Source organism: Chiloscyllium plagiosum, unplaced genomic scaffold, assembly GCF_037043375.1.
Source record: "Chiloscyllium plagiosum isolate Xiang-an unplaced genomic scaffold, Cpla_swu_hap1 HiC_scaffold_35, whole genome shotgun sequence".
Lineage (NCBI taxonomy): Eukaryota > Metazoa > Chordata > Chondrichthyes > Orectolobiformes > Hemiscylliidae > Chiloscyllium > Chiloscyllium plagiosum.
This window is the reverse complement of record NW_028270173.1, coordinates 66707179-66734727: the sequence shown is the minus strand read 5'-3', so window position 1 is coordinate 66734727 and position 27549 is coordinate 66707179. Positions and strand designations below refer to the sequence as shown.

General features: G+C 43.8%; 1 long non-coding RNA gene across 8 annotated transcripts; it reads left to right on the top strand.

Annotated features, from left to right (window-relative positions):
• The first annotated feature begins 649 nt into the window (after positions 1–649).
• Positions 650–27331, top strand: LOC122541285 (uncharacterized). Of its 8 annotated transcripts, none has more exons than XR_015753133.1 (4): positions 650–2548; positions 2750–2884; positions 12676–12771; positions 20101–27331. It is a non-coding gene; the product is annotated as an uncharacterized LOC122541285 (long non-coding RNA). The 8 variants fall into 8 exon arrangements; XR_015753136.1 differs by having other exon boundaries at positions 650–2552; positions 2750–2862; XR_015753134.1 differs by having other exon boundaries at positions 650–2552.
• The last annotated feature ends 218 nt before the right edge of the window (positions 27332–27549 follow it).

Genomic DNA, 27549 nt, shown 5'->3' with positions numbered 1-27549 from the left:
TTAGCTAATACAAAAACAATTATGTATTTCCTCCACATAGTTTGCATTCTTGTTGACTCAGCTCTTAGTTGAAACAATTACACACTGGTTTGAGTTCATTTACCTTGCACAAGTAATTATAATTGCAGAAGTAACTCTACTTTACCTATATCCCACAAATTGCGACATTTGGATGGGTATATGAATAGGAAGGGTTTGGAGGGATATGGGCCGGGTGCTGGCAGGTGGGATTAGATTGGGTTGGGATATCTGGTCGGCATGGACGGGTTGGACCGAAGGGTCTGTTTCCGTGCTGTACATCTCTATGACTCTAAGGATTTTAATAAAGACCCTCTCACTCTGTTCCAGCGGAAACCCCACAGAGATAGCGCCATTACCCGCCTCGCGGTTACCGATTTAAACGATGACGCAATTACAAACTGCTAACCGCCCCGCCCCCGCGAGCTCGCGCAGAGTCGGTTAAACGGCCGCGCCTCGAGACACCGCGTGAGCCCTTAGGGCGGGCCTCAGCTCTACACCCAGTCCCGATTGGTCAAAGCGTCTGTCAATCACACAGTTCCGGCCAATATGAAATGAGGGCCCAGGCAGGAATCGTCGTTTGGAGGTGCGTGTAGACGGAAAGGGAAATCGCTGGAGGATCTCGGCGGCGGGATCTATGGCGATCTAGTGTTCCTTCATCAGAGTCGATAGTAACTGGAAAAGATAATGGGGTGAGGGCTGTCACTGCTGCAGTAGATGGAGATGGAGCTCAGGAAGGGAGAGGAGGGCAGTCCGACAGAGAAAGAGCTGGATCACCGTGAGGCAGCGAGGGGCTGGCTGTGCCTGAAGCGGCCCGTGTCATGGCCGAGGGCCAGGGCTCCGAGGAAAGGCCATTGCGGAAGGTGTTCACCCTGTAACGTTGTTGAACTTGATCTTGCCTCCCTGATGCCAGGATCAAGGATATCTGAGTGCAGAATATTCTCAAAAGGGAATTGGACCAGCAGGAGGTCACTGTACACGTTGGAACTAATGACATAGGAATGAAAAAGGATGATATTCTGAAGGGAGAATATGGAAAGTTAGGCAGGAATTTTAAAAAGGATGGTAGTAATGTCTGGATTACTCCTGGTGTGATGAGCTAGTGAGGGGAGGAATAGGAGAATAGAGCAGATGACTGTGTGGCTGAGGAACTGGTGCAGGAGAGAAGGATTCACATTTTTGGATCATTGGAATCTCTTCTGGGGTGGGAGTGATATGTGTAAGATGGATTGCACCTGAATTGGAAAGGGGCTAGTATACTGGCAGGGAGATTTGTTAGAGCTGCTCAGGAGGTTTTAAATTAGTAAGGTGGGTGGGTGGGAGATCTGTCAGTCTGAGGCTAGTGCAGTTTGGAAAAGGTGTAAGTCAAACTGTCAGGGCAGGTAGGAACAAAGCAGAGAATGAGGTAGGACTGATAAAGAAACCTGCATGTATTTCAATGCAAGAGGCCTAATGGCGAAGGCAGATAAACTCAGGGCATGGTTAGTCTCATAGGACTGGGATATCATAGCAAGTACAGAAATGTGGCTCGGAGGTTATCACTGGAAATATGTCCAGGGAAGTTATCTCGGTGGAACTGAGAAGTAAGAAAGGGATGTTCTCCCTTATTGCGATTTGAGATGGCCAAGGGAATCCTTTCTGGATTCCACATGTAAGCCTTTCTTGATTCATCCAGGCGATCGTACTTTTTGGTAGCCTGGAATAAAAATCCTCGTCCAGACAGTCTACTTTAATTTTAAGCTAAACTAACTGGGTTCTAAAAACCCAGGAGAGTAGGACACCTAGTTCTCAAGAACCCTGGCAGGCTACTTTGCTGAACTATTACAAACAGGCTAGCTTTATACAAAAGTTTACAAAAGCACTGCATGTTCTGAACTAGACAGATAACGGCAATAATTCAGGAGAGAAGTTAATTGATAGTTTTTTGTTTTGAAGTCAGAATCAAACACTTACAATTTCACAAAGGAACAGCTGTGAATGTTATCACTGTTTCCAGTTTATAAAGATTGACTGACTGATGTTAAGGCAAATGTTCTTAATTGCCTTACCCTCCGTGCCTGTCCATTTTTTTTTTAGTGTGAAGCAAATGTGTTCTATAATTCAAAATTACACTTTAGTCTAAATGTTTAAGGACAAGTTTTAAGGCTATAGACTTTCTTAATCCCTCCTTTTGTCATTTCATAACAGCAACATAGCTTATACAAGTATAATTAGATCACTTAGTTGATTTGTATTCTCAATAAGGTGAAATACCTCTTCTGGCGAGTCATCATTTGGAGGAGCAGAGTTTGAAAGATACTGGATTTCAGCATGAAAGTTCAGGCATGGAGGTACAGGGGTAGCCAAGGGTCAATTAACCAGATTCCTCTCTGGCTTAGGTGAAAAGCAATGTACAGTCCATTGTCATCCGCTTATGCATGAAATATATATTCCCAGGATAAGATTAAGGACTATGTGTGTCCTACACGATCCATCCGCACAGCAACCATAGCCAGCAAGTAACACTTCATCTGAACTGGACGATGGTGAGGCAGGTATCTTCCCTGCATCTTGACCTGTTTTGTTGATAACATCTGTGTTGTCCAAAATGTCTTTCGAGAAATCATCGCTATAGGCACAACATTGTGGGCCACTGACTAAACAAGTGCCTCCTACTTTAGCAAAGAGGTAATCTAACACTAGCCGATTCTGAAACGTCATCATTCAGGTTTCCTGTAACTTTGTTCACCAGCTTCAAAGTGTGCACAGTTGAGTAGGCAAGTTTTTCGATGTCATACGCAAGGGCGCAGGGTCATCTCAGCACCCAAGTCAGGAATAAGACCTCTCAGCAACTTGGACCACCAGGTCTGTTGCTATAAGCAGTTGTGTAAGTCCTGTTTTGTTTTTCCTCTACTTTTTGTTCTGTACTGATTCACATGTTGGTGGGTGTTCCATTCATCTACTTCAGGTAGTTCATGGTGGGTGGTTTAAAAAGTGGTACGGTGTGTTCTAGGGCGCAATATCGGTACCAGTCATTGGTTAAATATGGGTAGGCTTTGTTTTCACAAGGCTAAAAGGAGTTCCAAGAGTGCACTTCTGTGAGTGAATGACGAGTCCACTCAGAGCGAGAGCTGAATCTTGTAAATAGTGGGTGCTATCAAACATCTGGTGTCCAAGTGTATTAAATCGAATGGTTTTTCCATCAGAAATGAGGGATTGCATAAGTGGGTGAGTCTTACCCATACACTGTATATTAAAATGATGGAAGAGTGAGCAGATAACACGAGGATCAGGGGGTTTAGCTTGAATAAAGGAACTATTAATAACAGAAGAATTGGCAGGGCATAGTATTTTTGGTCTGTCTTCATCTTTCCAGCTTGTCTTGTTCATTACAGCAGCTACTGAATACAGGAAACTTGTAAAGGTATTTCTGTCAGTGGCAGTAGATTGGATAGGAGAGGATTTCACCGAAAAGATACAGGTGGTCAGTCTCATGGCAATCTGTGCCTTTTGGCTTTGGTGATTTCAGTACTATGTGCTCAATACTGCAATTTGTACAGTTCATTTTGAGAGGGGAACAGACAAACATTTCAAAGTAACAGTTTTCGGTTGACTCGATGGATGAGGTTATGGAATTGTGCCATCTTATGATGACTGGCATAGAAGTGTTGCAAGGATGACAATAAGTTCTCGAGTGATGTTTGGATACCCAATGTGAATAGCTTAAATGAGTTTCAGCTGGACAGCTGTATTCATGACTTCCAATGGCTTCATTTATACAGTCACATTGGGGTTCTAGCCGGTCTGAGATATCACAGTTGGTTTGGTTACATTTGGGCGCATGTACTTGGGTTGGGTTTTCATTGGATGCCTCTATCGGTACTAAGACTGTGAGGGGGATGCAAGCTTGAAATGTCCTTTTTTTTTTTTTAGACCCATGTTGATGTCCTTCTACCTTTTACTGCAGCTTCAGTTGCCAAAAGAACTTTGTAAGGACCTTTCCCGCGGGGGCCCAATTTTTCACGATTAAAGTCTTTCATTAGTACATAGTCACCAGGGTTGATGTGTTTCAATGTTGGAAGTCTTTCTTCTTCCTTCCCTGGTACTCGGTAGGCTTCTCGGACCTGTTGATAAGACTGCGGTGCTTTGGTTAGCTTAATCGGGAAACTGTGCATCTCTACTACCATGACGTGCCCATCAACAGGGTGTTGAGCAGTTAATGGTGCAGACCAGGGAATCCTCTGGCTTTCCACGTATCACATCAGCTGCCGAGAAGCCCGTCTTTTTCTGTGTCAGCGTTCTCATGCTAACAAGGGCAATTGGGAGTACTGCAGCCAATGAAGGCCTGTTTTTTTTTCTGCCAACTTGCTTAGCTGACCTTTTTTATGGTACCATTTCTACAATTCCTGCTTCTTGGGGATGGTTGGCAGAATAGAATTTTTGAATCCCTCCTATTCAAACTCTTAGTGCCTTGTTTAGCTCAGCACAGAAGTGGGGGCCATAATCGGAGAGATTGTTACTGGTGTTTCAAATCTGGTTATGATTTCCCTTAGAATTTTGCAAGTAGTTGTCGCTGTGCAGTCAGTACAGGGATAAGCTTCAATCTATTTACTAAATATATCTATTATCACTAAGCAATACTTGTAATAGTGGTATCTAGGTAATTCTAAAATCTAACTGGATAGTATCAAAAGGTGCACTTGGCAAGGGAGTTTCACCTGGTGGACACTTTACTCCTTTCCCAGGATGATGCTTTTGACAAATTAGACAATTTGCAGGTGCTTGTTTTGCTTTTTCTTGTAGGTGGGGATTCCACCAAGTTTGGACAATTATGTCCACCACTCCTTACCTACATGTGTATGAACATAATCAACCAGAATAGGCAGAGGTGAGTCGAGCAGACATATCTTAAAAATGTGTTGCTGGAAAAGCACAGCAGGTCAGGCTGCCTGACCTGCGCTTTTCCAGCAACACATTTTTAAGCTCTGATCCCCAGCATCTGCAGTCCTCACTTTCTCCGAGCAGACATATCTGTCCTACTGGTGTAACGCAAAGCTTATTGTAACTATTTACAAAACAACCATGGTTCATCCATCTTTGTTTTTCCTCACCAGAGGTGACCCCCGATGGGTCCATTTTTGCTGCAGGTGAGGGTGTCAGAAGAGGAAATAGTCTCCCTTTGATTTCCTATTCATCATTTGAGTAACCATGTCTTTTTGTTCAAAAGCTGCTTTCTTAGCAGCTACATCAGTGGCATTGTTGCTTTTAGTGATGATGGAAACATCAGAGGAGTGAGCAGAACATTTGATAATTGCCAACTGAGAGGAAAGTTGAATAGCACTGAGGAGATTAGCAACATGAGCAGCATTTGAGGATAGGGGTTCCTGATGAGAGAAAGAAGCCGTGCTGCTGCTAGACTTGACAAATCATGGGTACATCCAAAGGCATATGGGGGTCAGTATAGATATTAGCTTTCCTTCAAGTATGCAGGCACAGGTGAGAGCAAGGAGTTCAGCTTGTTGGGCTGAACAGGGTGGTTCGACAGAATAAGCTTATTGTATGGGACAAATTGACAATTGCATATTCTGGCATGTGTTTGTCCTCCTGGAGGGGTAGAAGAACCATTGACATAAAGTGTAAGGTCCAGGTTAACAAGAGCCCGATCCGTAAGATTTAGTAACAAGGTCATTCATGAGAACACAGTCATTAGGAGGATCATGCAATTCAAGAGGTTCTTCCTGCAGGAATGTAGCTGGGTTAATGTTGGAGCAGTATTTGAAGGAGAGAAACCAATTGTGAAGCAATGAAATCTCATGGTGACTTAGACAAACTGCAGTGAGGTGCTGAGTATGCTTACCTCTAAACAAGGATACCGCAGAATGTGAGGTACAGATTTCCACATTTTGATCTAAAGTTATATTAGAGGCAGCCACTACCATTGTATGGATGGCAGGAGAATGTGGGTGCAGGAAGGCAAACCCTGAGCAACAGTTTAATGAAATAATGGGCAACAGGGTGCCAAGAGGAGCCATGTTGCTGGGTGAGAACAGCTGTAGCACACGTGTTAAGGATGGAAAAGGGTTTTGTGTAGTAAAGGGGGCATCCTGCTGAGGTCCCTGGGGAGGGTGACCAAAAGGTTGCCAGTTGCTTTGGCTCTGGCGATCAACCAAGGGCTGCTTTGGGAAAGGGCAATTCTTGGACCAATGTCCTGGTTGATTACAGTTGAAACGAATGTGTGATTTTTTGGGAGGGGTGGAAGAGGCGGTGAAGAGTAGTGAGAGGATGTATTGTGCGTAAGGGGCATCATGGTCTATTGGGGTGGATACATAGGAGGATCCCAAGGTCCATTGGGATGTTGTGAATACATGGTACCAGTCCAACTGTCCTACCGTACTGGATGACAGTGAGGGTTCTGTTTGATAACCTGACTGACCTTGCAGACAGAAAGGTCTATTTTGAATCCTGGGTTTAGGTTTAGCCCCTGTAGTTTGGACAAGTTCTGTCTTGGCCTTGCCAATGGTAGCCTTACTGTTGGGATCCTTTAGTTCTCAGAAGTAAAAACCTCTTAGCTGAATTGTGCAACCTCGGCACCTTGCCAGTGGATTTTGTGCATTTTAATAGCTTTCTGTACCTGATCAGGTAATTTGGTCATACACAGGGCATTAAATTGGGGTGAGTAGTTAGTGTCACCAGAGTCAGGGCCATAGCATTCCTTAAACAGGCAAGGAACTCCTTAGCCCCTTTGCCCAAATTGGATGTGCATGTTAAGACTTTGCCCACATCAACTGCATGACGCACTGCTTGATGGAGATAGGTAATAATCCAATCTGATCTGTTAGGTTCAGCCTGGTGCTGGACTACAAGCTGCGTGTGATTATTGCGTTATAAAACTTCTAAGAATTCAGCCCATTTTTTTAGGGGAAGGTGTGCATTCTGAGGTGAAGTAGGTTTTGGGAGGCTGCATTATAAATGTTCCTAGACCTATTAATGTAATTAACAAATCCCTGTGGATTTTTTCCATAATCTGGAGCCTTATTGATGTTTGAGAGTTCACAAGGTTTCCATGGTTGATGAAGATCCACAAATTGGGCTTGTCCCAGATTCGGGGCCTGTGGGTTAGGAACTCTTCTGTTTGGGAAATTTCTCTTTTGCCCTCCCACATCAGGGTGAGTCCAAGAACTGATATTCAGGTCTTGAAACTTTGATTGCAATTCATCAATGTCTTTGAGACTTATTAGTTTAGGAGCAGTGGAAATCAAAGGAGTCTCTTTGGTGTTCCCTCCACATTTTGATTTTTAATTGTCTCCTGGTGCGGTGGGCTGCGGGTTTGTGGTAAGCCGAATCCTTATTTAGCTGAACAGCTGGGGGAAGGGCATGGGCCTCTGCATGTTTGGGAGTAGGGGGGTGGGGTATAAGGAACAATTTTTTTGTTATCCGTCTGCTCCTGTGCAGCTGCAGTCTTATTTACCGGTTTCCCTTTTATTTGGTGCCCTTGATATTTCAGCGTAGATTTTGATTCTGTTTAATTTTCTCCCTAGCCAATTCCAATTCTGCTTCCCTTTTTGTTCTGTCCAATCTAGTTCAGATCCTTCCTCAGTTAATGGACTAATTCACCTTTTTCATACAGTTTTGTCTCCACGATGGTTGCATGCATTTTTCCACTTTTTTTTTCCCTAGCTACCCTTTTTCCACACTGATCTGGCTTCTTTCTGCTTACTTTCCTTTTTTTTTTCCCAAATCCCTTATTCAATTTTAATGAGTAGAGTTAAATCATGTGTGCCTCCTCAAGGTCAATCCTTATTCTGTTCAGCAACTGCAGCTGATATTCTCCTTAATTGTTTCTCATAGTTAGGATACAGACTTATTATTTCTGTTAGTGGGCATTTGTCTTCTGTCTTATCTAAGGTTGCACCCATATTTATCCTAATTGCGTTAAATCTTCACACAACTACTGATCTACAGAGGCTCCAACCCATCAAAATTCTGTTTTTAGTACCAATTTAAACAATCTCATTTAAGGTTCCGTCAGGGTACCGTGAGACTGTAATGGGGGAAGCACAAGGATGCAGACAGAACAATCAAGGTATAATCTTACCTTGTGTGCCCATTGGTCTCTGGTCTGACCCTTGGGTGAAGTACCCCTTTTCCAGTTTCACTCAAACATATCCCTTGTTGGAACCCTGCTCACAGTGCCAAATTGAGAAAGTATAGATTTGTGACAGCCCAGGGAATCCCTTGTGGACTCAACCTTTAAGCCTCTCTTGATTCGTCCTGGAGATCATACTTTTTGGTAGTCTGGAATAAAAAACTTCTCAGTCTCGTTTAATTTTAGTCATCCCCTTTATTTACTAATAACATCACTGTTAGACCGTAACACTGATAATTATAAGCTAAACTAGCTTGGTTCTAATACTCCAGGAGAGTAGAACATCAGCTCTTCAAGAGCCCAGGCAAGCTACTTTGTTGAACTATCTCAAACAGGCTAGCTTTATACAAAAGCTTACAAAACAAAGCACTGCATGTTCTGAACTAGACCGCTAACAATGAAGGGCAATAATTCTGGAGAGACGTTAATTGATACCAAGTTTCTAATCTAGGTCAGAATCAAACACCTGTTATAATGTCAAAAGGGACACTCCTGTGAATATTATCACACTGTATCCTGTTTATTCAGATTAACTGATGTTAAAGTAAGTGTTCTTAATCGCTTTACCCTCCCTGCCTTTCTATTTTGCAGTGTTCTATAATTCAACATTACATTTTAGTCTAAATGTTTTTTAAGGACAATTTTTAAGGCTATAGACTTTCTCTCAGTAGTCGGAAAATTGAGAAAGTTTGTAAGGAGATGATTTGAAGGTGGCAAATGTTATTCCTTGTTCAAGCTGGGGAATAGGAATAATACTGGGAATTACAGACCAGTATTAATCTGTGATGGTCAAATTACTGAAGAGGATTCTGAGGCAGGATTTATGATTACTTTGAATACTATAGTTTGATTAGAGATAGTCAGTTTGGCTTTGTGAGGGGCAGATCATGCATCACAAGCCTTGTGGAATCTTTGAGAAGGTGACAAAACACATTGATAAAGGTAGACCAGTGAATGCAGTGTTTATGGATTTTTAACAAGCCATTTGATGAAGTTCGAGCTGAAAATGTGTTGCTGGAAAAGCGCAGCAGGTCAGGCAGCATCCAGGGAACAGGAGAATCGATGTTTCGGGCATAAGCCCATCTGCAGCCCTCACTTTCTCCTCAAAGATTTGATGAGGTTCCCCATGGTAGGCTTATTCAGAAAGTAAGGAGGCATGGGATACCAGGAAACCTGGCTGTCTGGTTACAGAATTGGCTGGCCCATAGAAGATAAAGGGTCATGGTAGATGGAAAGTATTTGGCGGAGCTCTGTGGCTAGTGGTGTCCCTCAGTGGTTTGTTCTGGGACCTCTGCTCTTCGTGACTTTTGTGAATGATTGGATGAAGTGGAATGGTGGGTTCGTCGATGACACGAAGGTTGGTGGAGTGATTGATAATGTGGAGGGCTGTTGTAGGTTGCAACATGACATTGACAGGATTCAGAACTGGGCTGGTAAGTGGCAGATGGAGTTCAACCTGGAAAAGTGTGAAGTGATTTATTTTGAAGGTCGAATTTAAATGTAGAAAACCAGGGTTAAAGCAAGGATTCTTGGCAGTGTGGAGGAATAGCGGGAAGTTGAAACTTTATTGCTGGAACAGCACAGCAGGTCAGGCAGCATCCAGGGAACAGGAGATTCGACGTTTCGGGCACAGGCCCTTCTTCAGGAAGGGCCTGTGCCCGAAACGTCGAATCTCCTGTTCCCTGGATGCTGCCTGACCTGCTGTGCTGTTCCAGCAATAAAGTTTCAACTTTGATCTCCAGCATCTGCAGACCTCACTTTCTCCAGGAATAGCGGGAACTTGGAGTCAGTGTCCATAGATCCCTCAAAGTTGCCACCCAAGTTGATAGGATTGTTAAGAGGGCATCACTAGCAAGGAAATTAAGAGCCGTGAGGTTATGCTGCAGCTCTGTAGAGCCCAGGTTAGATCACACTGGAATATTGTGTTTAGTTCTGGTTGCCTCATAGAAAGGATGTGGAAGCTTCAGAGAGGGTACAGAGGAGATTTACCAGGATGCTCCTGGACTGGAGGACGTGGATATGAAGAAGTATGGAGAGTTATGGCGTTCTCATTGGAGCGAAGAAGGGTGAGAGGCGCCTTGATAGAGATGTACAAAATAATGAGGCGTAGAGTGAATAGTCAGACTTTTCCCAGGTTGGAAATTGCTATCACGAGGGGATATAATTTACAGGTGATTGGGGGGGGGGGGGGGGCGGCGATGTCAGAGGTCTGTTCTTTACACATAAAGCGGGTGCTAGAATGCACTGCCACAGGTAGTGGTAGAGCCAGATACCTTAGAGACATTTTAAGCAACTTGTGAATAGGCACATGGATGATGGGTGAGTAAAGTGAAGAGGGTGTAGGTTAGTTTGTTCTCTTAAAATAAGATGAAAGGTACGAGGCTGAAGGGCCTGTACTGTTGCATGTTCTGTCTCTGTTACCTGTTAAAAATAATAGGTGGTTGTGGTAGAGGATTTTAAATTTCCAAGCATAGACTGGGTCTGCTGTAATATTAAGGGTTTAGATGGAAAGGAATTTAAGAATGTACAAGATTTTTTTTTTTGATTCAGTGTGTAGATGTACCTACAAGAGCAGGTCAGGTTTTGCATCTTCTCTTGGGAAAGAAGGCAGGATAAATGACAGTTGTCAGTGGGGGAGCACTTTGGGGCAAGTAACCATAATTCTATTCGTATTAAAATAATGATGGGAACAGATCGGATCTAAAAGTTACAGCTCTAAATTGGAGGATGGTCAATTCTGAAGGTAGTAGCAAGAACTTAGTTGATGTGGTGGGGGTAGATGTTTGCATGTAAAATGGCGGCTAGAAATGGGAACACTTCAAAAATGAGATGAGTCCAGAGTCCAGAGGAGGTGCTGGATGTCTTAAGACACATGAAAGTGGATGAATTCCCAGGACCTGATCAGGTGTATCCTAGAAGTCTCTGGGAAGCTAGGGAAGTGATTGGTGCAGCCCTTGCTGAGATATTTGGGTCATCAGTAGTCACAGATGAGTTGCTGGAAGACTGGAGGTTGGCTAACTTGCTACCACTATGTAAGAAAGCCAGGAACCTATAGACCAGTGAACCTGACATCAGTGGTTAGGTTAGATTACTTAGTGTGGAAACAGGCCCTTCAGCCCAATGAGTCACACCGACCCGCCGAAGCACAACCCACCCAGACCCTTTTCCCTACATTTACCCCTTCACCTAACACTATCGGCAATTTAGAATGGCCAATTCACCTAACCTGCACATTTTTGGACTGTGGGAGGAAACTGGAGCACCCGGAGGAAACCTACGCAGACACTGGGAGAATGTGCAATCTCCACAGTCGCCTGAGGTGAGAATTGAACCTGGGTCTCTGGCGCTGTGAGGCAGCAGTGCTAACCACTGTGCCACCGTGCCACCCACTGGTTGTTGGAGGGAATCTGAGGAATAGGATTTGCATCTATTTGCAAAGGCAAGGACTGATTGAGAAAGCCATGTTGACTATCCCTAATGTAAAATCAAGTCTTATGGACTTGATTGAGTGTTGTTTTTTTATTTATTTTTTTTTTTTTGAAGTAATGAAGTGGGTTGAGGGCAGAGCGGTGGACATGCCTTACTGAAGTCCAGATAGATCATTCGACAAGGTTCCTCATGGTAGACTGGTTAGCAAGATTCAATTATATAGTATACAGGGAGAACTAGCCATTTGGATACAACACTGGCTCGAAGGCAGAGGGTGGTGGAGGGTTGCTTTTCAGACTGGAGGTCTGTGACCAGTGGAGTGCTACAAGGATTGGTGCTGAATCCACAGCCTTTTCATTCATTATATAAATGATTTTAGATATGAACATAGAAGGTGTAGTTAGTAAGTTTGCAAATGACACGAAATTTGGAGATATAGTGGTCAGCAAAGAAGGTTACATCTGAGTACAATGGGATCTTGATCAGAATGGCCAGTTGGATGAAGAATTGCAGATGGCTTTTAATTTTGGATAAATGTGCAGTGCTGCATTTTGGAAAGGCAAATCAGGGCAAGACTTGTACACCTTGATGATAAGGATTGAAAAGTGTGGTGCTGGAAAAGCACAACAGGTCAGGTAGTGTCCGAGGAGCAGGAGAATCCACATTTCAGGAATGTGGGGGATGAAATGGAACTGAGGGGTAAATGTGGGGGTGGGGGCAAGGTAGCTGGGAAGGTGGTTGGTAAATGCACGTGGAGGGGTGATAGTGATAGGTCGGTGAGGTGGTTGGAGTGGATCGGTGGGAAGAAAGACGGACAAGTAGGACAGGTCAAGAGGACAGTGCCAAGGGTTGGATCTGGGATATGTTGGGAAGAGGGGAGATAAAGGAACTCATGAAGTCAACGTTGATGCTGTAATTAAAGGGTCTCAAGGCATAAGATGATGATTTCTTCATCCAGTCATTGGATGACTTGGATTTGGCGATGGAGGAGGCCCTGAACACGCATGTCCTTGGCAGAGTGGGAGGGGGGAGTTGTTTGGTGCATATCCCAGAGATATTCCCTGACCTGTTCCATGAATTGGTGTCCTGTTTCTCCAATGTAGAGGAGACCTCAAGAGCAACTGACACAGAAGATGAGATGTTTGGATGTGCAGGAAAATCTCTGGATGTGAAAAGATTCTTTGCGGCCTTGGACAGAGGTGAGGGTGGACATTTGAGTGCTGGTTTTACAACTCTTGCAGTGGCAAGGGAAGGTGGAGGGTGTGGACCTAACGAGGAAGTCACGGAGGGAACAGGCTCTACGGAACACAGATAGGGGTGGGGAGAGAAACATATCTCTGGTGTTGGGGTCTGATTGTAGGTGGTGGAGGATAATGTGCTGTATCTGGAGATTAGTGGGGTGAAAGGTGAGGACCAGGGTGGTTCTGTCCTTGTTGCACTTGGAGGGGTGGTGTTCAAGGGCAGAGGTGTGGGAAGTGAAGTAGATGTGTTGGATGGCATTGGCAAACATGTGGGAGGGGAAATTTCAGTCCTTGAAATAGGAGGCCATCTGGGATGTCCTGGAGTGGAACTGCTCCTCGTGGAAGCAGATATGACGGAGGTGGAGGAATTGGGTGTATGGGATCACCTTTTTACAGGAAGAAGAGTAGAAGGTGGTGTGGGAGTATGTGGATCTTTTATCAGAATGAAGAATAGCAGAGGTCCTTTGCAGATCTTGGAGAGTGTGGCCCTGAGCTGGGGCAGGGCTGACTGCAGGAAAAACAGGTGGCAGTGCATTACTTAGTAGTCAGGTCATGGGAAATCTGCTGAACAAAGACATTGGCATCCAGGTTCATACTTCCTTCAAAGTGGAATCGCAAGTAGATGGGATAGTGAAGGGGAACAAAGAGACAATTTCTTTTTATATGCAAAAGTTGGTGCATATATGGAATGAGCTGCCAGATGAAGGCTGGCACGATTACAACATTTAAAAGGCATTTAGATGGGTAAGTGAATAGGAAGCATTTAGAGGGATATGGGCCAAGCGCTGACAAATGGGACTCGATTAATTTTAGAATATCTGGTCAGCATGGACAAGTTGGACCGACAGGACTGTTTCTGTGCTGTAAATTTTTGACTTTAATTAGGGGATAGTTAGTAAATCTGTTAATTTTGTTCCATGTTGGAGTTAGAGAAATAAAATCTTATGAAGTGAGTATCTGGGAATTCCATTTCATTTAACTATTCCTTTTGCAGACAGATTGAGGTTGAGAGATAGGTTGTACCCCTTGTCAAGCTTCTTTATTAGATTATGATGCCAGGTGAGCTTCAGAGTTTCTGGTTTAATTATCAGAGGGGTGTCGACCCCTTTCATAACACTACGTAAAGTAGGAGTCCCATAAAACAGATTGCCTTGTCTGACTCGTTGCCCTGGTGTCGAGGAAAACAAATTGTGAGCAGTGAATGCAGTAAACTCGCTTGAAGTGCTACTTCATCTGGAAGGTGTCTGGGGCTTTGGATAGTGAGGAGGGAGGAGGAAAATGGGCAATGTACAATTGCATGGGAAAGTGGTTTGGGAGTGGAGGAGGAGTGGACCATGGGTTCCCAGCAGGAATGGTCCCTGCAGAATGCACACAAGGGAGGGAAGGGGAATATGTGTACATAGAAGAATACAGCGCAGTACAGGCCCTTTGGCCCTCGATGTTGCGCCGATCCAAGCCCACTATCCTCCATATACCTATCCAATGCCCGCTTAAATGCCCATAAAGAGGGAGAGTCCACCACTGCTACTGGCAGGGCATTCCATGAACTTACGACTCGCTGAGTGAAGAACCTACCCCTAACTTCAGTCCTATATCTACCCCCCCTTAATTTAAAGCTATGCCCCCTTGTAATACCCGACTCCATACGCGGGAAAAGGTTCACACTGTCAACCCTATCTAACCCCCTAATCATCTTGTACACCTCAATCAAGTCACCCCTAAACCTTCTTTTCTCTAATGAAAACAGCCCCAAGTGTCTCAGTCTTTCCTCATACGATCTTCCTTCCACTTAGCTACATTGAATTCCATTTGCCACCTTTCACTTAGCTACATTGAATTCCATTTGCCACCTTTCTGCCCAGCTCTGCAGCTTCTCTATATCCTGCTGTAACCTGCCACATCCTTCCTCACTGTCAACAACTCCTCCGACTTTCGTATCATCCGCAAACTTGCTCACCCAACCTTCTAACCCCTCTTCCAGGTCATTTATAAAAATGACAAACAGCAATGGTCCCAAAACAGATCCTTGCGGAACACCGCTAGTGACGGCACTCCATGAAGAAACTTTGCCATCAACTACTACCCTCTGTCTTCTTCCATCCAGCCAATTCCTAATCCAAACCTCCAACTCGCCCTCAATGCCATATCTCCGTATTTTCTGCAGTAGCCTACCATGGGGAACCTTATCAAACGCCTTATATACCACATCTACCGCTTTCCCCTCATCAACCTCCTTCGTCACCTTTTCAAAGAATTCAATAAGGTTTGTGAGGCACGACCTGCCCTTCACAAAACCATGCTGACTATCCTTGATCACATTATTCCTATCCAGATGTGCATAAATCCTATCCCTTACAATTCTCTCTAAGACTTTGCCCACAACAGAAGTGAGACTCACCGGCCTATAGTTACTAGGGTTATCCCTACTCCCCTTTTTGAACAAGGGAACCACATTTGCTATCCTCCAGTCTTCTGGCACTACTCCTGTAGACAAAGAGGACATAAAAATCAAGGCCAATGGCTCTGCATCCTCCTCCCTTGCTTCCCAGAGAATCCTAGGATAAATGCCATCAGGCCCAGGGGACTTATCTATTTTCACCTTTTCCAGGATTTCCAACACCTCTTCTCTACATACCTCAAAGCCATCCATTCTACTTATTTGTGACTCAGTATTCACATCGACGACAATGTCCTGTTCCTGAGTAAATACTGAAGAAAAGTATTCATTCAGTGTCTCCCCAATCTCTTCCGCCTCCACACGCAACTTCCCACTACTATCCTTGACTGGACCTATTCCTACCCTAGTCATTCTTTTATTCCTAACATACCTATAGAAAGCCTTAGGGTTTTCCCTAATCCTACCGACTAAGGACCTTTCATGTCCCCTCCTTGCTGCTCTTAGCTCTCTCTTCAGGTCCTTCCTGGCTACCCTATAACTCTCAATCGCCCCAATTGAACCTTCACGTCTCATCTTGAGATAGGCCGCCCTCTTCCATTTAACAAGGGATTCCAATTCCTTATTAAACCACGGCTCCCTCGCACGACCCTTTCCTCCCTGCCTGACAGGTACATAATTATCAAGGACACTCAATAGTTGCTTCTTGAACAAGCTCCACATATCATTTACACTCTTGCCTTGGAGTCTACTTTTCCAAGCCACACATCCTAAGTCATGCCTCACCGCATCATAATTTCCCTGACCCCAGCTATAACTCTTGCCCTGTAGTACACACTTATCCCTCTCCATCACGAGAGTAAAAATCACCGAATTATGGTCACTATCCCCAAAGTGCTCACCTACCTCTAATTCTAACACCTGGCCTGGTTCGTTACCCAGAACCAAATCCAGTATGGCCTCACCTCTTGTTGGCCTGTCTACATATTGTGTCAGGAAACTCTCCTGCACACACTGAACAAACACTGACCCATCTAACGAACTTGAGCTATAGCTTTCCCAATCAATATCAGGAAAGTTAAAGTCCCCCATAACAACCACCCTATTACTGTCACTCATCTCCTGAATCACCTTCCCTATCCTTTCTTCAATGATTCTAGGACTATTAGGAGGCCTGTAAAAGACTCCTAACAGGGTGACCTCACCTTTCCTATTCCTAACCTCAGCCCAAACTACCTCAGATGGCAAGTCCTCATCCATCGTCCTTTTCACCACTGTAATACTATCTTTGACAATCAATGCCACACCTCCCCCTCTTTTACCCCCACCTCTGACCCTACTAAAACATTTAAATCCTGGAACCTGCAACAGCCAATCCTGTCCCTGTTCTAGCCATGTCTCCGTAATAGCCACAACATCGAAGTCCCAGGTACCAACCCACGCTGCAAGTTCACCTACCTTATTTCGTATACTTCTTGCATTGAAGTATACACACTTCAAGCCACTTTCCTGTTTACAGACACCCTCCTTGGAAATTGATGCCATGTTCCTAACCTCCCTACACTCCAGGCCCTGCACCCTGAAGCTACAATCTGGGTTCCCATGCCCCTGCAGAGTTAGTTTAAACCCCCCCCGCCAAGAGCACTATCAAACCTCCCCCCAAGGCTACTGGTGCCCCTCAGGTTCAGGTGTAGACCATCCTGTTTATAGAGGTCCCACCGTCCCCAGAAAGAACCCCAGTTATCCAAAAACCGGAATCCCTCCCTCCTGCACCATCCCTGTAGCCACGCATTTAAGTGTTCTCTTTCCCTATTCCTCGAATCTCTATCACGTGGCATCCTGCTGGAAATGGCAAATAATCTTTCTTTGAATACAGACAGAATGCATCCTATCCCAAGGCAACAAAGAACTACAAAGTGTCGTGAGCACAGCCCAGTCCACCACGCAAACAAGATTTCCAACCATTGACTCCATCTGTACTTCCTGCTGCCTTGGGAAAGCAACTAACATAATCCAGACCTCTCCCACCTGGGTTATACTCTATTCCATCAGGCAGAAGATATAAAACTTTGTATACACTTGTATGTAGATTCAAGAACCGCTTCCCCACTATTAGAACAGAGAGCATAGAACATTGCAGTACAGGCACTTCAGCCCTTGATGTTGCGCTGACCTGGGGAACCAATCTGAAGCTTATCTATCCCACACTAATCCATTTTCATCCATATGTTTATCCAATGACCATTTAAATGCTCTTAAATTTGAGTCTACTCCTGTTTCAGGTAGTGTATTTCACGCCCCTACTACTGAGTAAGGAAACTACCTCTGACAGCTGTCCTATATTTATCACCTCTCGATTTAAAGCTGTGTCCCGTCAATTTAGCCATCACCATCTGAGGAAGAAGGCTCTCGCTGTCCACCCTATATCACCCTCTGATTATCTTCTGTCACAATTAAGTCACCCCTCAACCTTCTCTCTAGCAAAAACAGCCTCCAGTTCCTCCAGCCTTTCCTCATAAGACTTTCCTTCCATACCAGGAAACCTCCTAGTCAATCTCCTGTGAACCCTTTCCAAAGCTTCCACATCCTTCCTATAATGCAGTGACTAGAACTGTATGCAGTACTCCAAGTGCGGCCACACCAGAGTTTTATACAGCTGCAACATGACCTCGTGGCTGCAAAACTCAATACCTCAGCCAATAAAACCTAACACACCATAGTCTTAAAAACCCTATCACCCTGGGTGGCAACTTTCAGGGATCTATGTTTATGGACACCGATCTATCTGCTCACCTACACTGCCTAGAATCTTTATTCCTGTTGCTCCTTCCAGAGTGAACCATCTCACACTTTTCCACATTAATCTCCATTTTCTACCCCTCAGCCCAGCTCTGCAACTTATCGATGTCCCTCTAACTTGCAACATCCTTCAGTGCTATCTACAACTCCACTGAACTTGGTGTTATCCGCGAAGTTACTAACACATCCTTCTACGCCCTCATCTAGGTCACTTATAAAAATGACATATGTTAGTGAACCCGAAACAGAACAGATCCTGGTGGTAAACCACTAGTAACTGAACTCCAGGATGAACATTTCCCATCAACCGCCACCCTTTATCTTCTTTCAGCTATCCAATTTCTGATCCAAACCACTAACATACCCTCAATTCCATGCCCCTGTACTTTGTGCAATAGCCTACCGTGGGGAACCATATCAGACACCTTGCAGAAGCCTATGAACACTACATCAACCACTTTACTCTTATCTGCCTGTTTGGTCACTATCTCTAAGAACTCTAAGGTTTGTGTGGCACGACTGACCCTTTACAAAACCATGTTGACTATCCCTAATCAACCTAATCCTTTTTAGATGGTTACAAATCCTATCTCTTATAACCTTTTTCCAACACTTTACCACAACCGGAGTAAGGCTCACTGCTCTCTAATTACCAGGGTTGTCTCTACTCCCCTTCTCGAACAAGGGGACAACATTTGCTATCTGCCAGTCTTCTGGCGCTATTCCAGTAGGCAATGACAACTTAAAGTTCAAAGGCAAAGGCTCTGCAATCTCTTCCCTGGCTTCCCAGATAATCCTCTAATAAATCCCATCTGGCCCAGGGGTCTTATCTATTTTCACACTTTCCAGAATTGTTAACACCTCCTCGTGAACTTCAATCCCATCTGATCTCGTCTGAGTCTCTCTCGTTCCCACAGAACCTCCTATCTGTCCCCCCTAACTATGCAGACCCCAATGATAAAGCTCTTCTCCTCTCCCTTCTTCCATTCTGAGCAACAGGGACAGACTCTGTGCCAGGGACCTGTACCCCATGACTTATTCCTATTAAGTCATTCCCCTAACACTATCCAAAACAGTATACCCATTGAGGGGCATGGCCACACTATCCTTTTCCATCCCCTGACTGTAACCCACCTGCCTTTTTTTTTGTACCTAAGGTGACTATCTCCTGTAACACTTCTCAATAACCCTTTCTGCCTCCCAAATGATTTGAAGATTTAGATATATTATTTGATTTCTGAATGGACCATTGAATTTAATTTGAATTTAAATCTCACTCTCTGCAGCCATAACATTGTATTCTTTGCTTTGCACTATACAAAGTGCATTAGGAATACAACAAACTACTAGTACTGTGGGCAAATAGAACGTTTCACTGTATCTAGGTATATGTGACAATAATCCAATCAGAAAGATGCTGGTGGGTAGAAAGTGAAGACTGGTGGAAACCTCACTAGGATTGACCAGGACCTGAGCCATGTCCCACCCATTTCCCACACTTCTGCCCTCACCACCGACTTCTCTTCCCTCCCACCACACTGACATGATCCATTTTTGTTCCTCACTTTCCATTCCACAAGCAGTTTCATCCAAAGGATTATATAAGCTGCTATTTCTTGTACTTCCAATGCAGTTGCACCATAGCCACTGGCCAAAAGAGTTCAGACAATTGATTAACATCGTGTGAACTACATGCCCCTGGAAATATAATTTATTGGGGCAGAGAAGTTCTGAGGATAGTTCTCATTAAGCAGACCTTGTAGAAAGCCAATCTCACTAGCCTGTCACTCATTAGAGCAGCCTTCATTAGGCAGGTAAAAGATGGACCAGAAGAAGCAGAGGAAGGTCAAGGGAAGAGTTTGCGACCATCTCCATGAGAGCAGGAGCAACTCCACCAATTTAACAAGATTAAAACATTTTGTGCTGTCAGTCTGTTTGTCCTCTGGTATCAGTCAATGATACCAATTGTCACTATTATATACTTTATTAGTAAATTAGATAAATGTGATATACCTAAACTGATGTTTCTTTGCAAACTCAATAAACCATGAGAAAATTACTTATGCTGACTGCTGTTTTTTTTTCTTTAACAGCTCTGTAGCCAAGGGAACTTTCTTCCTCCTCACAATAATATGCTGGCTGTGGGCTGCCAACCTGGAGTCAGTTGACTGCCCTTAATTTGGTAATTGATCGTGAACCCCAAAGAAATGTCAATGGTAGTGAATCATTTGGAAGAATTGTTTTCGATGTGAAGTAAGGCCTTTCTTGTCGTTGAGATCTCAGGTCAAATTTACCAAGCAAATTCTGGAGGCTAACATGAGATTATTACTAGTAAATGGCAAGGTGCCTATTCATGCTCATTACTACTTATCTTGCCTCACTAATATATAGATTCCTATTCTACCAACTGCCAAAAAGCAATGAGGTGGTGAGAACGTGCAACACAAAAATGAGAATCTGTGACACCAGCTTGCTGCTTGCTCTTCCAGACATCTATCTTGGACAGGTGACATTAACATCTCGGTCTGCCCCATGGGTGACAGCCACATGCACCCCATGTCTGTAGACACTGGAATTCAACATGTAACATTTGGCAACTGCCAAAATTATACTTTGTTAAATCACAGAAATTGCTTTATTACCACACTTGTCTGCACTGCCAAGCTCTCAGGATAATTTGACCAAAAGAGTACAGCTCACGGACTGGACTAGGGCTGCATTTCAGGCAGCTCAGTTAATATCTTGGTTCAGATTGTTGTACCCCCTGGTGTCTCACTTTGCCTTTTTGTACTTTTTGCCTCTGGGCTAGACCTCTTTTGGAAGGACCACAATATCACAGATAAGAATAGAATCCCTATAGTATAGAAATAAGCCATTCGGTCCATCAAGTCCACACTGACCCTTCGAAGGCTATCCCACTCAATCCCACCTTGTCCCTTCAGCCCTACATTCCTATGACTAATCCACCTGCACATCCATGGATACAACGGGTGATTTAGCATGACCAATCCATCTAACCTGTACAACTTTCAACAGTGGGAGAAAACAGAGCACCTGGAAGAAACCTACACAGGCACTAGGAGAATGTGCAAACTCCACACAGTCACCTGAGTTTGGATTTGAACCTGAGTCCCTGGTGCTGTGAGGCAGCAGTGCTAATGATAGGGTAGCACAGTGGCTCAGTTTTGTCTTGCAATGCTGTTTAGTGAAAACACAAAGCTAAGCAGCTTCAGCAGTACCTGCATAAGTAAAAAAGATTTAATGTTTCAAGTTGTGTGACTCTTAATGCCCAACATACCACATGTTTCACCCAGTTGATCTTGTCTCAAAATCTAATAAGTAGGCCTCAGTCAAGTCTGGGGTGATACCCTTCAGTCAAGTTGTACAATAGGTCAATGGCAGTATATGATAACTACCCAGCAGTTTAGATGTGGTCAGACAGCTGAATGGTCATCAACAGTCCGGATGAGGGAATTGCATCTCTTCAGTGCCAAGAGCTGGTCATGGACTGCTGTCTGAATCCAGGTGCAACCTGTCATGGGAAAGCAGTCAGGGCACTTTGTCCAGCTAAGTCTCTCAAGACAATGGAGCCTGATCTATGCTGGGGCCCTGGCCACTAAAAGTCAAGGGCTAATCAGGGACTGCTGCTGCCGGAGGGAACATGAGAAGTTTTAACTGTAGGATTGGAGTCCTACAAGGCAGGGAAACAGGGACTTACAATACTAAAGGGGGAGAATTCAATGCATAAGGTCAGGAGCTGATACCGAATGGAAAGGGATCACACAAGGTGGGGGAAAGAGGGAGGAGGTTATTGACTTGAATAACACCCTGGCTTCCAAGGGGAGATAGTACACAGCTCGGTGTGATATGTTTTCTTTCCCTGAGGCTGGGATGCTGGGTTGATAAAGTGCACAGTTGAAGACTTAGATACAAACATTGGGGGGACTTGGGGAAATGCAAAGCTTGCAGTGTCATCTGGCAGGGGTTTAACCAAGACAAATACACTGTCTGAAACTCACTGCATATCAACCATGACAAAGAAATCCTAACCACAATTGTACCCTTGCATTGAGAGAGAATTCCTAATCACTTACCCATAAATACATCACTGAAGTGATTGGGTCATAGCATCAGAAGGGTTCCACAGCACAGAGACAGGCCTTTTGGTGCAAACTGGTCCCTGCTGACTAAAATGTCTGTCCATGCAAACCGCATTTTTCCTGCACTTGGCCCATATCCTTCTAACTCTATTTATTTCTCCAAATGCCATTTAAATGTTAACGTATCTGCCTCAACCCATCTGCTGGCAACTCTTTCCATATGCACACCACCTTCTGTGTGTATAAAGAAAAAAGTTGCCCTCCAGCTTCCCTCTTATTTTTTCCCTTCTAACCTTAAATTGATGCCCTTTAGTCCCTGATTTCATAATCTTGGGGGGAAAAAAAGACTGAGTGAATTCACCCTATTTGTGCCGCTCATGAAATTGTACACACCTTTCGCCAAAGGGTATGTTTATGGGATGTTGCAAGGATTGGAAGAGCTTTGTTAAATTATGATAGAATTGATTAGGTTTTCAAATAAGGTGTTACTCAAAATTTTGTTTTCTTTTGTTTGTGTTTCATTCATAGTATTTAGAAATTTTGTTTTGCTTCAAGTGGTTTGACCAGCTGTGTCATACCTGGAATGTCCACCTTTCATCTGCCTAAAACAACAAAAACTATTAGGGTCTGGGCTACCTTATTAAAACGTATTGAAGGTGTCTGGCCTGGTCCATAACACTATCCTTTCCCGTAATTATTTTAAAACTGATAGAAGTATGATTCCTGGCCCCAAAGTACTCCTGGACTGACACCTCAGTCACTTGCCCGGTCTTATTTCATAAGAGAAGGTCAAGTTTTCCTCGTTCTCTAATAGATACATCAACATACAAGATAAAAATATTTTCTTGTATACACTTAAGAAATTCCTCTCCATCTCAGCCCTTATTATTTTGGAAGTCCCAGTCTATGTTTGGAAATTTAAAAACCCCTATCATTACCAACCTATTATTCTTACAGATAACTGAGATCTCATTACAAATTTGCTTTAACTGTTGGGGGATCTACAGTACAATCTCAATAAGGTGATCATCCTTTTTTTTTTTATTTCTCAATTCCACCCAAAAAACTTCACTGGATGCACTCCCCAAATAACCTCCATAAGTGCAACGCAATGTTATCCCTAATCGAAAATGCCACTCCACCTCCTTTGTTCCTCTATATTTCTTAAATGCTACTGTACAGAACTGAATTGCTTTAGTGATTATGTATGTAGAAAGATGTTATGTATGAAGTATGGTGCGGAAAAAGAAAAATGTTAGGTTGAGAAGTTGGACCATTTAAGGGAACCTCAAGTGATGCAGGAATTGAACAAATACAGTTTTGCAGCAAATTGATCTATACAAGGAGGGCTGTTGTGGCACAGTGGTAGTGTCACTAACTCTGAGCCAGGAGGTGTGATTTCAAGACCAGCCCATATACAGCAGAAGAGGTGTTGTATGTATTAAAATGTATGAAGGTGGATAAATCACCTGGTCCTGACCAAACATGTCCAAGAATGCTGCAAGAGGCTAGAGAAGAAATTGCTGGGGCCCTGGCTGAAATTTTTGCATCATTGTCAGCCAAGGGCGAGGTCCAGGAAGTCTGGAGGGCAGCAAATGTTGTGCCATTATAGAGGGCTGCAAAGAAAAACCTGGGAACTATAGGCCAATATGCTTAACGTGTGGTGGGTAAGTTACTTGAGAGGATTCTGAGAAATAAGGCATATATTTGGAAAGACATTTGGTTTGATTAGGAGTAGTCAGCATGGCTTTGTGCGTGGAGGTCATGCCTCACAAATTTGTTGGGTGTTCTTTAATGAAGTGACCTGAAAGGTTGAGGGCAGGGTGGTAGACGGAGTCTATATGTATTTTAATAAAGCGTTTGATTAAGGTTCCACATGACAGGGTTCTCTGGAAGGTTAGAACACAGAATCCAGGGCAAGCTGAAGGGCAAGCAAATTGGATGCAAAATTGGCTCGATGGTAGGAAGCAGAGGGTAATAGTGGAAGCATGCTTGTTGGACTACAGGCCTGTGTCTAGTGGAGCGCTGTTATCTATATCAGTATTTGAATGTACAAGGCATAATCAATAAATTTGCTCATGATGCTAAAATTGGCAGTATTGTGGACAGTGAGGAACATTATCAGAAATTGCAGCAGGACCTTGATCACCTAGGGAAGTAGGCCGAGAAATTGCAAATGGAGTTTAATATAAGTAAGTGTGAGGCCTTGCATTTTTTGGAAAGTCAAATCAAGGTAGGAGTTTCATGGCAAATGGTAGTCCTTAAGGAGTTCAGGTGCATGGCTCTCTAAAAGTGGAGTTGCAGCTAGACTGGGCAGTGAAGAAGGCTTTTGGCACACTGGCCTTCATCAGACAGGGCATTGAGCATACAAGTTGGAAGTTATGTTGCAGTTATATAGGCCGTTGGTGAGACCGCACTTTGAATATTGTGTTCAGTTTTGGTCACATTGTAATAGGAAGGATGTTATTAAACTGGAAGGAGAGGGGAAGAAATTTACAAGGATGTTGCCTGGATTCAATGATCTGAGTTGGAGGGACAGGTTGGACAAGCTCAGAGCATAGGAAACTGTCGACGGGGTGGACGGCCTCCACAACCTCAGTCTTTTTCTCCAGCAGTATTTTTCCACTACAGCTGTGACCCGAGAGCCAGGTCCCATTTAACTTTTGTCAAGTATCCCATCATGCAGCAGTATGCCAAGTTCTTACGACTTATATAATTCACTCTTTGTTGGTCTTCCACATCAGCACCTAAGTTTAGGATATCAGCTCATCCAATAAAGGGGACACACATCCTTCTGAAAAAGGTCACTACTTACACGTCTGTTCATTGTCATTGGGTATGGTCTGATACATAATCACCAGTTTTGGAGCAGAAATGTGGTAGAACAAACTGTGTACAACAATAACCTGTAATTTTACATCTGAGGCAAAGTATGAGGAGTATGGTAGTAAAGGTGAGGACTCCAGTGACTAAGGAGGATCCTACTCCAGTGACTAAGGAGGCAAAAAAGATCATCGGAATCAAAAGGGCAGCTTAATCTCTTGACTTTCTTGTGAATGTGAGTCACCAAATTAGAGACATTTTTTGAGTTGTATGTAGCTACAGCATTCCTGCCCAATAAAAGCACAAATACCAGCCTCCTTTTGGATAATAGACAATCCAAGACCAAGCGGTTCTGAAGGGCCACTGTTCTAATTGCAATGAGTTCAGCATTGATCTCAGTCGGGGCCTCAGGCAGTATCATTGGCGACAGTTTCCAATACTGTTTTTAATTTGCTCAATTCTTGGGAATGCAGATAGATTCCAAAAGATGGAGAAAACATCCTAACCCAGGTAAGGAATCTGGTGAGGGATCTCTTGGGCTTCAGGGATGAAGGTAACTCATCCAAAACTGTGATGTGAGGGACTACATATCTCCTATAACACACCCTCTCAAACGTGAGGCAAGTCACAGATAGGCCTTAAGACCACAAGTAAAATAGGTGCCATTGCAAGAGGTTCAGTTGGAATCTCCGCCCCTCCACAACCTGGGCAACCGAGTCTTTCCACAGGGAGCAATTAAACAAAGAGTTACCCTGGCTCGCCAAGGTTTGGATATGTTCAATCCAGGGGATAATAAAAGAACATTACTGGCACTGAAATGGGATCTAGTCAGAGGTGTTCCTGTGTCATGTGAAGCAACTGGTGTTGCTGTAAGTTTTGTTAAGGACTACAAGGAAAGGGGGCATATGGGATCTGTGTAGTCAGATTGCTACCAATCTTGGAATCAGGCCAGAGTGTACCTTGCTGACCTCTACTCCAGCACATCCTCGGAGTTATCAGGTTCACCTGAAGAGTTTTGGTGTATAAGCCTTTCAGCAACTTCTGGCTAGCAAAAAGATACATGCCACAAGGGGATACCTGCCTGAGAATGGGTACATACCCAACAGGCACTTTCTTTTCCTGCCATATAGTCATTTTGATAGGCCAGATACATAAAGGTATATTGATCGTCTTAGTCGCTTTATTCCCATAACATAGGGGAAGCCGTGTTTCTGAGCATCTGAGGCTTCTCTGAAGGTTGAACCCAAGACTCCAGGCACCAGTGCAAGGGGTTCTGCCCAGGTGTTCTACACAGGGAAAAATACACTCTGCCTTCCACACCACGTATTGACAAACCCAGTGTGTCACATGAGAATTGTCAGTGATCTCTGTATGGGATCAGGAGTAATTCAAATCGCTTCTCTGTCTGACATGTGCCTGCAACCTGCCCCTTCCTTGTATGCATACTTGCTAGAAGACACTTTTAGTTTCCATATCTTCGTCTGTAGTGGATTCCTTGCAGGTTGTGATCTCCCATGCGTCCTTGAGAAGCGTTACAAGGGAATCCTGGAAAATCTCCCAGACAGAGGAGGCTTAACTTACAAGAAACAACGTTGCAAAGCATCTGATACTCTTTTTGACCCCTTATTGCAGTGGAGGAAAGATGGTTAACTCTTCCCAGACCCAGACCCATACCTTGCATATTCTGAGTTAAAAACAACTTTAAAGTGTGATACACCTTGTATGATGTTAACATTGCATAACTGATGGGTACTTTTGGCACACCTACTATAAGGCCATATATTTCTAGTTTCAGTCGTTTCCAGGCTGAGGAGGCCCAGGAATTGCATCCATACAACACCAGGTTATAGTCTAACCGGTTTAGTTGGAAGCACTAGCTTTTGGAGCACTGCTCCTTCATCAGATCACTAGTGGGACAAGATCATAAGACACAGAATTTAGAGCTAAAAATCATTGTGTCATGCAACTGATACAATATATTGACCAAATCTAGATTGCTGTTAAGTCTTTCATCTTTTAGAATGGTTTGCAGGTTTCAATTAATATGTAAATCCCAGTACTTATTTCAAGTCACATTCCCGAGATAACCTAAGGTTATATTTTTAAAAAAGACATCTCTGCTCAGACAGTGCATTAAAGGTGTGAGGTTTGAGTCTCTCTGTATTCCAATCTTGAGTCAGACTGGTTCTGTTTCCAAAGTAGGAATTTATATAATGACCCATGGATTTGCTGCTTGCATTGACCACCGACAGATTGTGTGCTTTTTGAACAAAATAGAATGTATCTGCAAAATACAATTCTGCAAATGTAAATTCACCCCAGTATGCATATGAGGAAAAGAGAGAGTGTTTGTGTGTCGGAGAGAGTGTGAGTATGTGCGTGTGAGTATGTGCATGTGATAAATCTGTTGGATGATAACCTGGTGTTGTGTGATTTTTAACTCTATCCATCCCAATCTAACACCGGCACCTCCTCATCATATCCACAGGGTTGTCATCAGCATATTGCAACACAGTGCTGCCACAAGGCAGAGAGAGCTGAGACAGATCCCTTCGCATCACTGCATAAACTGCCAGGCTTTCCATATCGCGCTGCAGAAGACAAGTTCAGGTGAATTAT